Source organism: Lotus japonicus, chromosome 1 (genome assembly GCF_012489685.1).
Source record: "Lotus japonicus ecotype B-129 chromosome 1, LjGifu_v1.2".
Lineage (NCBI taxonomy): Eukaryota > Viridiplantae > Streptophyta > Magnoliopsida > Fabales > Fabaceae > Lotus > Lotus japonicus.
In genome coordinates this window covers 25,880,107-25,890,546 of record NC_080041.1, presented here as the reverse complement: position 1 = coordinate 25,890,546, position 10,440 = coordinate 25,880,107, and the positions used below count along the sequence as shown (strand labels likewise).

The window sequence follows — 10,440 nt, the reverse complement described above, 5'->3', positions numbered from 1 at the left end:
GCCCACGTTGTGGAATCATGTGAAGTCTTTGGTGCACTCATTTAATTTACAGCAAGGTGGCTGGCTGAATGAACTTTAACTGTTAAAGGTGGCGGCGGTGGGTGTTTATGCCCAATCAATAATAGCACCTCATTCACTGGTCACAGCCGCATATTCAGAAGAAACTATGGACCTATAAATTCACAAGGATCTGCAATTTGGGGTGCGATAGGAAAAAAGGTTCCCATGCGCCATATATAGCTATATCACTCAAGGCTTCAAAATTTCATAATAATGAGAGTTTTGAAAAATATTATAGAAGAGGAGAATTTCTATTATTTTAGCATAGATGACATGGAAGACTATTTTACAACTCTCACATTTAAATATTGTAGGTAGAATTGAGCTTAATTAAGGGCGGACAATTATATAAATAGATTAGATTTGACCTGTTTCAAAAATTCAAAGGCAATGTCTAGCATGTCATATGCTTTTATTTCTAAGTTTAGTCGGATATTTTCAAAAAATGGTTCTGATCTTACATCAACCTATTTCACGACATGTAGTTAAATGTTTTGCACCCAATATGATCACCCATGAGCCATCTAGGACTATGATGGTCTTGGTTGGTCCATGATATATTTTCCTAATTCAGACCCAATGACATTTTAATCTACGTTTCGAAAGTCTATCAATTCAAGTAACTTCAAAATGAAAACATTCAGACATTAAAAAAAGGAAAAATTAGGGTTACATAAACATTAGAGTTGCAGGGAAAGCAAATGCGATGAAATCAATCAATTGAGAGGAGGCATAAAATAAGAACATGGCATTTAAATTTCTCATCTCACCCACCCAATTTTGTCACCCTATGTACATTCTTTTTCAAATCTCAAAATTAACCCATTTCTCTTTTAGGTTTCACCCTCACCACCTTTTATAGCTTCATTTATTATACATTACCGCGTTTTTTACATCCCACATCTAAGAAGTTTTTTTTTTTTTTTTATATTGGAAAGATAAATTGCACCCACCTTGGATTGATCCCTGGACCTCCCCCACCCAACTTACATGTCCCATAACTTTTATTACTTTAGTTATCATTCGGGGACCGCATCTAAGAAGTTTCTAAAATTAAACTATCGAATTGTAAAATTTGTATGCCAAAACCTCAGCATATTTAAATTTCGGGTACTAAAACCTAAAATTATGTACAAATGTTGGAAAATTCAATTGTTTTTGGAAGTTATCACTACAATTCACAACTTCTTTACAAGTTAATTAAAAACTTCATGTCCAAATCATGAAGAATTCCAAGTTTTAAAAAAAATCTTATTCTTCATGTACTATAAGAGAACATTTTAGACATGAAAATAACTTTCGGGTTTTAAACTAGAAACAAGGTCTGTTTGATTACAGTTTTTGAAAACTGTTTTCTGTTTTTAAAAATTGAAATATTTAAAAACTTATTTGTTTTGAAAATCTGTTTTTGAAAATAGTTCTCAATTTTAGTTTTTAAAACTAAAAAACCAGAACAACTGTCTGTTTGGTTGCAGTTTCGTTTTCAGTTTTTAAAAACAATTTTCAGAAACAATTTTTAAAAATAGTTTTCAGAAGAAGAAAACAAGTTGAATGACATGGTTTTCAACATTTAGAAAATCAATATCTGAAAACTAAAAACAGAAACTGAAAACATTTTTTAACTGTTTTGGTTTTTTAGTTTTAAAAACTGAAAATGAGAACTGTTTTAAAAAACTGCACTCAAATAGACCCTTAGTTTCCACTATGTTTTGGGTTTTATTTCCTGAAATAGAGGTCCCATTTTTATTTTTATTTTTATTTTTTGAAATTGAGGTCCCATTAGGATAAGGTTATATATTCAACTCTCTAATCTGCATAGGCCTTGAACTCCCTATGAATTAAGAATACACACGTGTTACGTGTATGATTATTGAACTTGAATTTGTATCTATACTAAAGTTAAATAAAGACCCCTGTGGCAAATTTAATTGAGTGAACGTGGAACCTACTTCTCTATGTTGCCTCAGAATAATTAGAGCATATGGTTTAGAATTGGAATAATCGTCATTGAAGACATGAAAGTGTCGTAATGTTATAAATATAGTGGAGGAAGAAGAACAACAACAAGCGGATCCGTGGCGCAATGCTAGCGCGTCTGACTCCAGATCAGAAGGTTGCGTGTTCGATTCACGTCGGGTTCAATTCCCTGAATAATCCGCTCTTTTTTTCAATGTTTTCTGAATTTTCACTCATGTGCTTTCTTTTTGTCAACTGGGCTGTGTACCAAAAACGATATGGGCCTTTGGCCTATACATCATGATAGTTTTTTTTGACAACTACATCTTGATAGTTAACTGGGCTTTTACTCTTTTTATTTTTGTGTTCATATGATTTAAAATATGTAACCTTCAGAATTCAGATAGTCTTGATGGTTTTAAAACAAATAAAAGATTCGACCAAAAATAAAAAAACAAACAGAAGCGATATTCGAAAGGAGATTAGAAATAAGTCTATTGTTTTGGTCCCCGGTCCATATGTGAGATTAAAAGTTTTAGATATTTGTATTTTTAATTTAATTATTTTTTTCTAACTTTCATTTTTAATTAATAAATTTTAATTTTTTTATTATCCGGTGAGCCATGCCAACAATACCACATAAGTACTCACCGGGAATTGGGTTTGGAGCCCCATCCCTTAGGCTTTGCACCTCACTTAAAGTGGGAAAATTACCGTAAAGTCCCCCTTACTAGAATACGGTATATTATATTCCGTTTTCAATACGAATTATAATATACCGTATTCTATTAAAACATATAATCAGAAGCAGAACCATTTTCAAACCCATTTTCAACTTTCTCACTTTCCCTCCCCAAATCGCTCCCAAATGTTCGTTCCTGACCCAGAACTCCCTCAAAGCTCCGTTCTAATCATCACCAAAGCTCCCTCAAAGAACTAGAACTCTCATTCATTACATTCAAAATGTAAGTTTTGATTTCACTGATTGTCACCATTTTAGTTTAAATTGGGAGAATTATTCAACCATAGGGTAGTCGATTGATGATTAATTAGAGGTTATGTTGGCTGAAATGGTATGAATTGAGTACGGGTATGAGTTGGTTCACCATAGGTCGTTAATGGAGGTTCTCTGTGAATACGGTTTATCATTGTTCGTATTGAATATGAAATATCATTTGTCGTATTCAACATACTGAATACGGAATATCATTGTTCATATTCAAAACGAAACTTTATTAACCGTATTCAAAATTAAACTTTATTAACCGTATTTAATATGAAACTTTAAAACCGTATTTAGTGAAAATAGATAATTTATTTAGAAAATATTTAAAATGCATGATTAATTAGTGGAATATCACTTAATTAGTAGAATGTAGATAATTTATTTAGTGAATTATTTAATATCAAGATAATTTAGATAATTGAAATTACTTAGATAATTGAGATAAATTAGATAGTGGAATATTGAATAGTTCATGTTGAGATAATTGATTAATAAGTCATTCATAATTGATGTTAAGGCTATTAAATTTGTTTGCTTTGAATAGATAGCGAGAATGAAGAACAGAAAGAGATCTCGAACGATCAGTGAGGATGTAGGGGGTATAGAGGATCGACACAGGCGCTTACACGCTTCTAGTAGGCGCAGCGAGCATGGTGCAGACACTCATGCGGTCGAGTCTTCTGCTCTAGTTGCTACTGTGCCGTCTCCCATGGTAGAGTCTTCAGCTCTGGTTGCTACTGTGTTATCTACCATGGGAGAGTCTTTAGCTCCGGATGCTACTGCGCCATCTCCCGTGGTCGAGCCTTCCGATCCGGTTCCTACTCCGCCGTCTCCCATGGTTGAGTTATCTCCCCACGCAATTCCTCAGCGTTCCAGCGAGGTGACATCTGACGATGAGACATCCGACGAGGAGACATTCGACCATGAGCATAAGGAGACTAGTGAGGAGGATGAGGATATTCTTAAGATTGATGTCGTGCCAGAGGAGGAGGCGATACAGGGTGGGGATGATGACCTGATCCAGAGGTTGCCACCGTTTCCGGGGGGCCGGTTGAGCTGTCGCTTCTCACTCATTATGCAGATCACAAGGCTCCATGGACATGGCATGCACTCCTAGGCACTGACCCGCGGTACGAGGACCGACGACACTTGAGGGTGGCCACTATTGGGGGGAAAGTATGGAATCTCTCTTGTGATGGCGATACAGACGGTCATAGACGGGTTCGAGAGCTGCTCCAGCAGACAAGTCTTCATCACCTACCCTTGTGCGGCTAACCGGAGACAGATTCAGGCCTCATATTGGACCTTGTTGAGAGGTGGCATGAGGAGACCAGTAGCTTCCACATGCTGTTCGGGGAGATGACTATCACCTTGGACGACGCGTCGGCTCTTCTCCATCTCCCAATAGGGTCGAGGTTCTATACGCCTGGCAGGGGGAAGAGGGATGATGCCGCAACGACCTGTGTCCAGCTTATGGGAGGATCCGCTGCTATTTATCTTCAGGAGTTTGATACGAATATGAGCCAAACTATTCGATTTGGGGTCTTGCAGACGCTGTATGAGTCTGCGTTGGATGATATGTCTTAATTATTACTTGATTAATTTGTATCTATTTTTAGCGTATTATTATAAACTGTTAACTCAATTCATTTCATTGTAGGTCATTGGTACGAGGATGCTGCTTAGATTTGGCTGGTGAACAAGTTTGGCGCGACGCTCTTTGAGCCGCACCTGCGCCCTGAGGGGATCCGTACTACAGATCCGGGAGAGGCAGTGGAGGGTTACCTATTGGTCAGTCTGCAAGTGTACAGAATCTACCCGGTTTTAATTTATCGAACCACAGGGAATTGGAATGTGAATTCAGTTTAAGCCTCGAGTTCACGGTAAGAAAGCGAGTAAAATTCAGTTTTAAGGTTGATTGTTTAGGTGACTAATTAACAAGCAATTGAAATATAAGTGTGTGAGAACAAAGGTGAGCATGCCTTGGGTTGTTGCTTGACTAATTCAGTTCTAATCAACCTATTCTATCCACAAAACTCCGAGTCTCTCCTTGATGTTCTAGCCTAATCAATCATCTATCGATGTCTCGCATAGACAATCCTCTCAAGCCAAAAGATAGGCACAATTCCTTGATAATCTAAACATTTGCTAAAGGCATTAAGCATGCAATTCAGGCCAACAAACCCCAACCCTTCCTCTATTCCTAGTAGCAAGTATAGAAGAGGTAATCCCACAACAAGTCCCTAATCTCTAACAAACTTCCGTTCTATTATAGAAAAGCATCAAGCTAGCACATGTTCTAACTTGAAACATAAAGCATGGATATGGGATTCAAGGGTTTACTCAGAAGATTCATGAATAGAAATAGGAATTAAGGTTAAAACATCTTAAGTCTTACAAAGAACCCAAAGCAAAAGGGGTTTAGCCAAACATGGCAATGAAATCCATCCAAGAAGATAAAGATGAAACCTGAAACATAGGGCTTAGAGAAAGCTCCTCAAGCTCCAGAACTCAAACCCTCTCTTCTAACTTATGAAAATATGATAAAATGACAAAAGGTTCCACGAGAAATGTCTAAAAACCAAATTATAGGCAAAACAGGCGAGTCTGGGCGCTCAGGCGCCAATTCAGAGCGCCTGAGCGCCAATTCCAGCCAAAAACATGCTCTCTGGAGGTCAATTGGCGCCTAGGCGCCAATTCCCAGCGCCTAAGCGCCAATTCCAGGAGGTTCAGAAAAAACAACTAGCGCTTAGGCGCCAATTCCCAATGCCTAGGCGCTTAAGCTCGCTGGAAAAGACTTTTTAGTTTCTTGTAACTCCTCTTTCAAGCCTCTTTAAGTCCTCCTTCAATTCCATGCTTCTTGGCCTTCTTTCACCTTCAGATTCTGATCTGCAAACTGAACCAACAAGCCAAGGAAAATTCCAGAAGCTCAAAGAGCTTATTAGCACAAGAGATCCTTCAATTAACACAATAAAACCATGCAAGTCCTAAACTTGCTTAAAATGCGAGAAAAGTCCCTATAAAACTACAAAATTACCCAAACAAAGTAAAGACTCAAAGAAAGATAAAAATGCATGAGAATGCATGAGACACTACATGAGACTCGACAAAAAAGACTTAAAACAAACAAAGAAATGACCCTAAAAACACTACTAAACTAGGGTCATCACACCACTATACTCAACGACAGCTCGCCCTCGAGCGTAAAAAACACTCGCTTGCCCACAAGCGCAAGAAATGCTCCCTAACAAGTGCTCTCAACAAGGAATACTTCACAAAAAACAGGGGGACAAAGGAATCACAGCTAGTTCCAAGAGAGAGATCCGACAACCTACTTCATGCATCTTTTGAAAAGAGAAGAGTGTAGAGTCCATTCATGAGAAGCATATAGAACTAAAATTCCTAGGATGAGATATATATTAAGTGCACTGAGCACACAAGTAGTTCATAGGTTCTGGATATCATTCACTCAAGAGCAACAGAGATCAAACATGCACAAATTCAAAGAGACTTCACAAGGGTTGAAATGTTGGCTTGGTGAAGTACAAGGTGGTTGGTCCCTAAGGAAGGCTAGAGCTTCAAGCATCTTGAGTGGGGTCCTATTAGTAACCCGGGAGCTTTAACAACAAAATTTTTACGCACAAGTCTCTTGACCCCTTTTTCAAGTTTCTTTTATTCTATTTTTCCTTTTTCCAACTCCAACTTGATTATGAGTCTTTTTTTCTTTTTCTTTTTCTTCTTTTTTTACATTTGGGGCAAGAGACATTCCCAACTTTAATTACTAGCTCCAACACAATGCAAGGACCAACACTCCCCAAAATCCAACCTATCATCCATCCCAATCATATAGCTAACAAAGAAATCTTCAATAGGCTCAAAAGGGACAACTAGGGACAAATGTTCAAGCCAACAAACTCTGAAGCTCAAAAACATACAGGTCTCAAGAATTGTGCAAGTATCACAAAGCATGCAAAGAGTGAAATCAATACAGAACTAAGAAGTACGAGTGAGTCAGGATCCTCCAGGGAAATTTTATGGTGAAGGGTCAAAGATGGACCCTTATGGACTCACACCAATTCTATCCTTAAGAAACACTCGGAAGACCGAAGTCTCCTCCTCTCTTCCCCAAAGGGCAATCACTCATCCCCAAAAGACAACACAAGTATTCAAAAAAAAACATTTTCTTAAACCAGCACAAGTTAGAGAGCATAACTAAGGGCAAAAACATGTGAGTATAGGGAAGTAAAGACCCCAAAAATGACTCTAACTTACTATGCATGATGAAATAGAAAAGAAAGTTCTACAAAGAGAAAATATGCTAAAAATGCATGAATTAACTTAAAGGAAAGAGATACACCTCCTCTCCAAGTCAAGCACAGAGGCTATAGAACCGCCTCCCGCTATTGAGTTGCATGCTCTCTCCTCCTACAAAATGCAACAAACAAACAAGCGAAATAAAACAAGACTTGGGTTGTCTCCCAAGCAGCCCTAAGTTATAGTCCTAGGTGGACTCTCCTTCCTTTGGTGTTAGGAAGGAAATTCCTGACCATCAATATTTCTTCCACATGTGCAAGGTATGAACCTTGCACAAAACCTTTGGAACATCTCCTCCCAAGAGAGGGTATCATCTAATCCATCGTACCAAATCCTTGCTCCCCCCCCTTCAAGGAGTGAAGGAAGAGCTTAATCTTGAGCTCATCACTAGTCACACCTTCAATCTTTACAAGGTGACTAGCTTGAATGAATCGGGCTATGTGAGCTTGGAAATTCTCATCTTTAGACCCCCCATACTTGTTTTCACTAACAAGCTTGATGAGAGCTTTATTAAGCTCAACATCTTCTTCACTTACCTTGGGAGTCTCCTTTGAAGACCTGGACAAGATTTTGATCTATCACAAACAAAACCATCATTAATGTTAGTTTGCAAATTAGGATTGAAAACCGAAAATCTTACCTTGTGTTCACCAACTCTGAGAATGAGCTAACCCTTATCAACATCGATCTTCGCCCTGCCAGTGGCTAAGAAGGGTCGGCCAAGAATGAGAGGTGTAACACCCCGATTTCGGTGGCGTCACTTTAGTAACCAAAAGAAACTTAATGCGGAAAAACGTGAATATTTTTTTTTCGATAATAGAACCAAAGACTGGAAGAAATAGAAACTCTACAACAAAGGATATCCGAACTAATATACGATAAATACAGCCCCCGCTGTAGTACCAAACCAAAAGAAAGGTCAAGTGTTCGCAACACTATCTTTCAAAATGAGAATAAGCTGGCCCATCGGCCTAAAACAAGACCTCCTAAGTCCAACCAACTCTCTGTGATTCTCGTAAAGAAACCACACAAAAAGCTATAGGTGGGAAACTACCCTGTCCCCAAAGAAACAAATGATGTTCAGAGCTAAGACTCTACTCCTACTCTAATCCCATCTCAAGGAGCTCACACCAGCACTAAAACCTACATGCTAGTATGATCGTCGTCCGAATTCGAAATTCAGAACGACCTAGTCTATGTACACACTCCGTCCTCCTCTCGCTACCGCGATGCGCTCCGATTCCAGCATCTCAACCCTAGTCCCCCCCGAAGGGTGAACCATCGTGAACCAGCCCGCCAAAGACATCTGACAAAGGGCGTAGTCCGCCAAAGCACACACAGAAGACGCGAGGGTCAACTCCAAAGAATTATGTAAATAATACCACCAATAGATATAGATAAGAGAATAGCCACTTAGGCTTATAGCTAGGGATAACATCCTAGGGTTGTATATTTCACAATGAATATAAACGCAGTAATAACAGATAGCATGCATCAAATAGGATTTAACAATTATCAATCACACTCAACAACTAAGTCAGTATGCATGTTGCATGAAATGCAAATGACGGTTAACCCAGTTAACCAAATGCATTCCGGAAACGGATGGACATCAACGGATCAATCCTAGCACCAGCAACGGTGGGACCATTTCCGCCCGCGTGCCTCTTACACCACACAAAGGTAGCCAGATTTGCTACTAAGAGTCGCCTAACAACGCTCTTACGCGGAAATCCAGGTCTTATGACCATTTTGGAATCCACCGAGGTCCGGTATCACGCCGTGTATTAACCTCCTATGTATGCATGAGTGCAATGTGATTAGCCAAACAACGTCTCCGACCTCACTCGACACGTCGCCACGTGTTCTAGCTAACTTAATGTCTCTATAAAGAATACCCTAAGGTAAAAGTCGATTCTGCGACAAAATACAATTAATCGTAAAAAGAGTGCAAACACTCACGATAACTCTTCGAGTCATCAATGCTCTCACGAAGTCTCACGCTTCAGTGGAGTCTTACACATTCACAAAGTCTCACGCTTCAGTGAAGTTTTATGCTTTCACGGGGTCTCACGCCCCAGTGAATTTACACACTTGCACGAAGTCTCACGCTTCAATGAAGTTTCATGCTGTTCACGAGGTCTCACGCCTCAGTGAAGATCCATGCTTTCCACAAGGTCTCACGCCTCAGTGGAGTATCCCGCATTCACAAGGTCTCACGCCTCAGTGAAGCTTCATGCTGTTCACGAGGTCTCACGCCTCAGTGAAGATCCATGCTTTCCACAAGGTCTCACGCCTCAGTGGAGTATCACGCATTCACAAGGTCTCACGCCTCAGTGAAGCTTCTCGGCTCATCCCTTGGATGGCTAAACAAACTGCTCCCAGAGCGAATGAGTATCAACATACTCAGAACTCACAATCTTTCTCAACCCTTGGATCCGACGACACTTCTCGCTTTCCACAACTAAGATTCAATCCTCAACTTGCACTCGAGATTGTTATCATTATTTAAAGGTTTAGAGGTTGTTTAATGTCTTATGAATTTTCCTTATAAAATAATATCCTTTTAGTCTTATCGCAAATCTTATGAGTCTTCAACATCCACCAAAATCCCAATTAACTCCCCGAGAATGTCTCGATCCATCATAACCATAACAAGGCCCGAACTCCGTTTGTCCCGTCAAACTTTCTCAAACTCTCAAAATAAAATCGGCATGACTTGCCCGTATTTCTCACTCCTCAGTACCACAGATATATGTGAAATAATATAGTTAAATAAGCGCAATCCAATAAGCATAAACAACATATTCCAACACATCCTAGATTAATCATTTAGCACATAACATGCGAATCATTTAGCACACAATATCAAGGCATCATGAAATCAACAAGCTCGGCCGAAGCCTCAGAAATCATTTCAGACATTTAGAAATTAAGTGCATAACACATAAATCAAGTCGAATTCGTCGACACCTAAAACATTATCTAGTAATTCAGAGAGTAGCCCTCACCTTAGCCAATTTCCAGGGTTCTCTTCAAACGCTCCTTCACAATCAGCTCCTCAATCTTTCCTTCACAATCTCCCCCCTCGAATCCACAAAGTT

The 10,440-nt window shown here is 39.2% G+C and overlaps 1 non-coding gene across 1 annotated transcript; it reads left to right on the top strand.

The window, feature by feature from the left end:
* The first annotated feature begins 2,129 nt into the window (after positions 1-2,129).
* On the top strand, positions 2,130-2,201 carry TRNAW-CCA (transfer RNA tryptophan (anticodon CCA)). The gene has a single exon. It is a non-coding gene; the product is annotated as a tRNA-Trp (tRNA).
* The last annotated feature ends 8,239 nt before the right edge of the window (positions 2,202-10,440 follow it).